This window comes from Idiotropiscis lumnitzeri, unplaced genomic scaffold, assembly GCF_059441095.1.
Source record: "Idiotropiscis lumnitzeri isolate Australia: NSW breed Sydney's pygmy pipehorse unplaced genomic scaffold, RoL_Ilum_1.0 HiC_scaffold_184, whole genome shotgun sequence".
In the NCBI taxonomy this organism is placed as follows: domain Eukaryota; kingdom Metazoa; phylum Chordata; class Actinopteri; order Syngnathiformes; family Syngnathidae; genus Idiotropiscis; species Idiotropiscis lumnitzeri.
Genome location: NW_028283722.1, coordinates 167,501 through 175,000, shown reverse-complemented (window position 1 = coordinate 175,000; position 7,500 = coordinate 167,501).

The window sequence follows — 7,500 nt, the reverse complement described above, 5'->3', positions numbered from 1 at the left end:
GCCAACGCTCAGAGGTCGACCCGCAGGCCGAAGGAACCGTCCACCCGAACACCCCGGCGCGAGGCCGGGGCCGGCAGGGGCCCTCCGATGGCGGGTCATGATTGCCAATCGGTCAGTGGTTGTGTGTGTGCTGCGGTGCCGGCCAACGCTCAGAGGTCGACCCGCAGGCCGAAGGAACCGTCCACCCGAACACCCCGGCGCGAGGCCGGGGCCGGCAGGGGCCCTCCGATGGCGGGTCATGATTGCCAATCGGTCAGTGGTTGTGTGTGCTGCGGTGCTGCGGTGCCGGCCAACGCTCAGAGGTCGACCCGCAGGCCGAAGGAACCGTCCACCCGAACACCCCGGCGCGAGGCCGGGGCCGGCAGGGGCCCTCCGATGGCGGGTCATGATTGCCAATCGGTCAGTGGTTGTGTGTGTTGCGGTGGGGCCGGGAGGACCGCTCCTCCTGCGTCGGACCCGGGTCATGGGAAGTGCCGTGTGGCGGTGGTGGGGCCGGGAGGACCGCTCCTCCTGCGTCGGACCCGAGTCATGGGAAGTGCCGTGTGGCGGGGCCGGGAGGACCGCTCCTCCTGCGTCGGACCCGAGTCATAGGAAGTGCCGTGTGGCGGGGCCGGGAGGACCGCTCCTCCTGCGTCGGACCCGAGTCATAGGAAGTGCCGTGTGGCGGGGCCGGGAGGACCGCTCCTCCTGCGTCGGACCCGAGTCATAGGAAGTGCCGTGTTGCGCTGGTGGGGCCGTGCCCGCCAACAGCCTTCAGTGGTCGGATACCACGTTTGCAAGCTCCCCGCTGGAATGGGGACTTAGAAGAAATGAGGGGAAAATTCCCCCGGAGCTCCGTGCCTGAGGGCGGGCTGTGAGCCGCGCCGCGTCCGCCAACAGCCTTCCATGGTCGGACACCATTGTTCGCAAGTTGCCCGCTGGAATGGGCACATAGAAGAAATTTCGAGGATAACATCCACCAGAGCGCCAGGGCGGCCGTTATTGCAGTATGCGTCCGCCTGGCAGCTCTCTTCCGCGGGAACCATTGGGCAATTTCTTTCACGGAGGTGGACATAGAAGAATTTTTGTTTCTAAAAACGTGGTTCCTAAAAATGTGCCCCAGGTGTTTTGGAAAACCCGGGTAAACCTGGGAAGTAGGCAAATGACCCTCTGACTAGGGGTAAAAACGTTTGCCTACTGCAGCGCCCCTAATGCAATTCGGCGGAACTGCAACGCCCCTGGTCGCCTAAACGCTACCCCTGGTCGCCTAAACCTCACCCCTGGTCGCCTAAACCTCACCCCTGGTCGCCTAAAAGTCACCCCTGGTCGCCTAAATTGTCAACCCCTGGTCACCTAAATTGTCAACCCCTGGTCGCCTAAAGGGGACTTAGAAGAAATGAGGGGGCAAATTCCCCCGGAGCTCCGTGCCTGAGGGCGGGCTGTGAGCCGCGCCGCGTCCGCCAACAGCCTTCAGTGGTCGGATACAATGTATGAAAGTTCCCCGCTGGAAAGGGGACTTAGAAGAAATGAGGCAAATTTCCCCGGAGCTCCGTGCCTGAGGGCGGGCTGTGAGCCGCGCCGCGCCCGCCAACAGCCTTCAGTGGTCGGATACAATGTTTGAAAGTTCCCCGCTGGAAAGGGGACTTAGAAGAAATGAGGCAAATTTCCCCGGAGCTCCGTGCCTGAGGGCGGGCTGTGAGCCGCGCCGCGCCCGCCAACAGCCTTCAGTGGTCGGATACAATGTTTGAAAGGTCCCCGCTGGAAAGGGGACTTAGAAGAAATGAGGCAAATTTCCCCGGAGCTCCGTGCCTGAGGGCGGGCTGTGAGCCGCGCCGCGTCCGCCAACAGCCTTCAGTGGTCGGATACAATGTTTCAAAGTTCCCCGCTGGAAAGGGGACTTAGAAGAAATTTGTAAAAATTCACCCGGAGCTCCGTGCCTGAGGGCCGGCTATGAGCCGCGCCGTGCCCGCCAACAGCCTTCCACGGTCGGATACAATGTTTCAAAGTTCCCCGCTGGAAAGGGGACTTAGAAGGAATTTGTCAAATTCACCCGGAGCTCCGTGCCTGAGGGCCGGCTATGAGCCGCGCCGTGCCCGCCAACAGCCTTCCACGGTCGGATACAATGTTTGAAAGTTCCCCGCTGGAAAGGGGACTTAGAAGAAATGAGGGGGAAATTCCCCCGGAGCTCCGTGCCTGAGGGCGGGCTGTGAGCCGCGCCGCGTCCGCCAACAGCCTTCAGTGGTCGGATACAATGTTTGAAAGTTCCCCGCTGGAAAGGGGACTTAGAAGAAATGAGGCAAATTTCCCCGGAGCTCCGTGCCTGAGGGCGGGCTGTGAGCCGCGCCGCGTCCGCCAACAGCCTTCAGTGGTCGGATACAATGTTTGAAAGGTCCCCGCTGGAAAGGGGACTTAGAAGAAATGAGGCAAATTTCCCCGGAGCTCCGTGCCTGAGGGCGGGCTGTGAGCCGCGCCGCGCCCGCCAACAGCCTTCAGTGGTCGGATACAATGTTTGAAAGTTCCCCGCTGGAAAGGGGACTTAGAAGAAATTTGTAAAAATTCACCCGGAGCTCCGTGCCCGAGGGCCGGCTATGAGCCCCGCCGTGCCCGCCAACAGCCTTCCACGGTCGGATACAATGTTTCAAAGTTCCCCGCTGGAAAGGGGACTTAGAAGAAATTTGTAAAAATTCACCCGGAGCTCCGTGCCCGAGGGCCGGCTATGAGCCCCGCCGTGCCCGCCAACAGCCTTCCACGGTCGGATACAATGTTTCAAAGTTCCCCGCTGGAAAGGGGACTTAGAAGAAATTTGTGAAAATTCACCCGGAGCTCCGTGCCTGAGGGCCGGCTATGAGCCGCGCCGTGCCCGCCAACAGCCTTCCACGGTCGGATACAATGTTTCAAAGTTCCCCGCTGGAAAGGGGACTTAGAAGAAATTTGTGAAAATTCACCCGGAGCTCCGTGCCTGAGGGCCGGCTATGAGCCGCGCCGTGCCCGCCAACAGCCTTCCACGGTCGGATACAATGTTTCAAAGTTCCCCGCTGGAAAGGGGACTTAGAAGAAATTTGTGAAAATTCACCCGGAGCTCCGTGCCCGAGGGCCGGCTATGAGCCGCGCCGTGCCCGCCAACAGCCTTCCACGGTCGGATACAATGTTTCAAAGTTCCCCGCTGGAAAGGGGACTTAGAAGAAATTTGTGAAAATTCACCCGGAGCTCCGTGCCTGAGGGCCGGCTATGAGCCGCGCCGTGCCCGCCAACAGCCTTCCACGGTCGGATACAATGTTTCAAAGTTCCCCGCTGGAAAGGGGACTTAGAAGAAATTTGTGAAAATTCACCCGGAGCTCCGTGCCCGAGGGCCGGCTATGAGCCGCGCCGTGCCCGCCAACAGCCTTCCACGGTCGGATACAATGTTTCAAAGTTCCCCGCTGGAAAGGGGACTTAGAAGAAATTTGTGAAAATTCACCCGGAGCTCCGTGCCTGAGGGCCGGCTATGAGCCGCGCCGTGCCCGCCAACAGCCTTCCACGGTCGGATACAATGTTTCAAAGTTCCCCGCTGGAAAGGGGACTTAGAAGAAATTTGTGAAAATTCACCCGGAGCTCCGTGCCCGAGGGCCGGCTATGAGCCGCGCCGTGCCCGCCAACAGCCTTCCACGGTCGGATACAATGTTTCAAAGTTCCCCGCTGGAAAGGGGACTTAGAAGAAATTTGTGAAAATTCACCCGGAGCTCCGTGCCTGAGGGCCGGCTATGAGCCGCGCCGTGCCCGCCAACAGCCTTCCACGGTCGGATACAATGTTTCAAAGTTCCCCGCTGGAAAGGGGACTTAGAAGAAATTTGTGAAAATTCACCCGGAGCTCCGTGCCCGAGGGCCGGCTATGAGCCGCGCCGTGCCCGCCAACAGCCTTCCACGGTCGGATACAATGTTTCAAAGTTCCCCGCTGGAAAGGGGACTTAGAAGAAATTTGTGAAAATTCACCCGGAGCTCCGTGCCTGAGGGCCGGCTATGAGCCGCGCCGTGCCCGCCAACAGCCTTCCACGGTCGGATACAATGTTTCAAAGTTCCCCGCTGGAAAGGGGACTTAGAAGAAATTTGTGAAAATTCACCCGGAGCTCCGTGCCCGAGGGCCGGCTATGAGCCGCGCCGTGCCCGCCAACAGCCTTCCACGGTCGGATACAATGTTTCAAAGTTCCCCGCTGGAAAGGGGACTTAGAAGAAATTTGTGAAAATTCACCCGGAGCTCCGTGCCTGAGGGCCGGCTATGAGCCGCGCCGTGCCCGCCAACAGCCTTCCACGGTCGGATACAATGTTTCAAAGTTCCCCGCTGGAAAGGGGACTTAGAAGAAATTTGTGAAAATTCACCCGGAGCTCCGTGCCCGAGGGCCGGCTATGAGCCGCGCCGTGCCCGCCAACAGCCTTCCACGGTCGGATACAATGTTTCAAAGTTCCCCGCTGGAAAGGGGACTTAGAAGAAATTTGTGAAAATTCACCCGGAGCTCCGTGCCTGAGGGCCGGCTATGAGCCGCGCCGTGCCCGCCAACAGCCTTCCACGGTCGGATACAATGTTTCAAAGTTCCCCGCTGGAAAGGGGACTTAGAGGAAATTTGTGAAAATTCACCCGGAGCTCCGTGCCTGAGGGCCGGCTATGAGCCGCGCCGTGCCCGCCAACAGCCTTCCACGGTCGGATACAATGTTTCAAAGTTCCCCGCTGGAAAAGGGACTTAGAAGAAATTTGTAAAAATTCACCCGGAGCTCCGTGCCCGAGGGCCGGCTATGAGCCGCGCCGTGCCCGCCAACAGCCTTCCACGGTCGGATACAATGTTTCAAAGTTCCCCGCTGGAAAGGGGACTTAGAAGAAATTTGTGAAAATTCACCCGGAGCTCCGTGCCTGAGGGCCGGCTATGAGCCGCGCCGTGCCCGCCAACAGCCTTCCACGGTCGGATACAATGTTTCAAAGTTCCCCGCTGGAAAGGGGACTTAGAAGAAATTTGTAAAAATTCACCCGGAGCTCCGTGCCCGAGGGCCGGCTATGAGCCGCGCCGTGCCCGCCAACAGCCTTCCACGGTCGGATACAATGTTTCAAAGTTCCCCGCTGGAAAGGGGACTTAGAAGAAATTTGTGAAAATTCACCCGGAGCTCCGTGCCCGAGGGCCGGCTATGAGCCGCGCCGTGCCCGCCAACAGCCTTCCACGGTCGGATACAATGTTTCAAAGTTCCCCGCTGGAAAGGGGACTTAGAAGAAATTTGTGGAAATTCACCCGGAGCTCCGTGCCTGAGGGCCGGCTATGAGCCGCGCCGTGCCCGCCAACAGCCTTCCACGGTCGGATACAATGTTTCAAAGTTCCCCGCTGGAAAGGGGACTTAGAAGAAATTTGTGAAAATTCACCCGGAGCTCCGTGCCTGAGGGCCGGCTATGAGCCGCGCCGTGCCCGCCAACAGCCTTCCACGGTCGGATACAATGTTTCAAAGTTCCCCGCTGGAAAGGGGACTTAGAAGAAATTTGTGAAAATTCACCCGGAGCTCCGTGCCTGAGGGCCGGCTATGAGCCGCGCCGTGCCCGCCAACAGCCTTCCACGGTCGGATACAATGTTTCAAAGTTCCCCGCTGGAAAGGGGACTTAGAAGAAATTAGGCAACTTTCCCCGGAGCTCCATGCCTGAGTGCGGGCTGTTTGCCGCGCCGTGCCCGCCAACAGCCTTCAGTGGTCGGATACAATGTTTCAAAGTTCCCCGCTGGAAAGGGGACTTAGAAGAAATTATGAATATTTTTGTTTCTAAAAACGTGATCCCTGAAAATGTGCCCCAGGTGTTTTGGAAAACCCGGGTAAACCTGGGAAGTAGGCAAATGACCCTCTGACTAGGGGGGAAGAACGTTTGCCTACTGCAGCGCCCCTAATGCAATTCGGCGGAACTGCAACGCCCCTGGTCGCCTAAACGCTACCCCTGGTCGCCTAAAAGCTACCCCTGGTCGCCTAAAAGCTACCCCTGGTCGCCTAAACGCTACCCCTGGTCGCCTAAACGCTACCCCTGGTCGCCTAAACGCTACCCCTGGTCGCCTAAACGCTACCCCTGGTCACCTAAACGCTACCCCTGGTCGCCTAAACGCTACCCCTGGTCACCTAAACGCTACCCCTGGTCGCCTAACTGACCCCTCGTGTGTGGGGATCAACGTTTGCCTACTAGGGCGTCCTCCGGCGGCCTCTCGGCAGTACTGCAGGCCCATTTTAGCCGAGCCCATTGAAATGAATGGGGGAATTTTATACGTTTTTGCCTTTTTTTCCCCCCCTCGTTCTTTTTGTATTTATTCATTTATTTCAACTTTTACCGACTCAACCGCCCTCCGGCGTGCCCTCGGCGGTCCCGCAAGCCCAATTCGGCCGAGCCCATTGAAATGAATGGGGGAATTTTATACGTTTTTGCCTTTTTTCCCCCCCCCCTCGTTCTTTTTGTATTTATTCATTTATTTCAACTTTTACCGACTCAACCGCCCTCCGGCGTGCCCTCGGCGGTCCCGCAAGCCCAATTCGGCCGAGCCCATTGAAATGAATGGGGGAATTTTATACGTTTTTGCCTTTTTTTTCCCCCCCTCGTTCTTTTTGTATTTATTCATTTATTTCAACTTTTACCGACTCAACCGCCCTCCGGCGTGCCCTCGGCGGTCCCGCAAGCCCAATTCGGCCGAGCCCATTGAAATGAATGGGGGAATTTTATACGTTTTTGCCTTTTTTTTCCCCCCCCCTCGTCCTTTTTGTATTTATTCATTTATTTCAACTTTTACCGACTCAACCGCCCTCCGGCGTGCCCTCGGCGGTCCCGCAAGCCCAATTCGGCCGAGCCCATTGAAATGAATGGGGGAATTTTATACGTTTTTGCCTTTTTTTTCCCCCCCTCGTTCTTTTTGTATTTATTCATTTATTTCAACTTTTACCGACTCAACCGCCCTCCGGCGTGCCCTCGGCGGTCCCGCAAGCCCAATTCGGCCGAGCCCATTGAAATGAATGGGGGAATTTTATACGTTTTTGCCTTTTTTTTCCCCCCCCTCGTCCTTTTTGTATTTATTCATTTATTTCAACTTTTACCGACTCAACCGCCCTCCGGCGTGCCCTCGGCGGTCCCGCAAGCCCAAATCGGCCGAGCCCATTGAAATGAATGGGGGGATTTTCTACGTTTTTGCCTTTTTTCCCCCCCTCGTCCTTTTTGTATTTATTTACTTATTTCAACCTTTACCGACTTAGGGGCCACTTGGCACCGCCTGTGCCCGGGGAAGGTGCTCATATTCGGCTTCACTGTCAGGCAGCATGCACTCCTCCTCCGGAGCTTCCATTTGGGCAAACTTAGGGGCCGCTTGGCACCGCCTGTGCCCGGGGAAGGTGCTCCTATTCGGGCCAAGTGTGACACACGCCCGCACTCCTCCTCCGGAGCTTCCATTTGGGCAAACTTAGGGGCCGCTTGGCACCGCCTGTGCCCGGGGAAGGTGCTCATATTCGGCTTCACTGTCAGGCAGCATGCACTCCTCCTCCGGAGCTTCCATT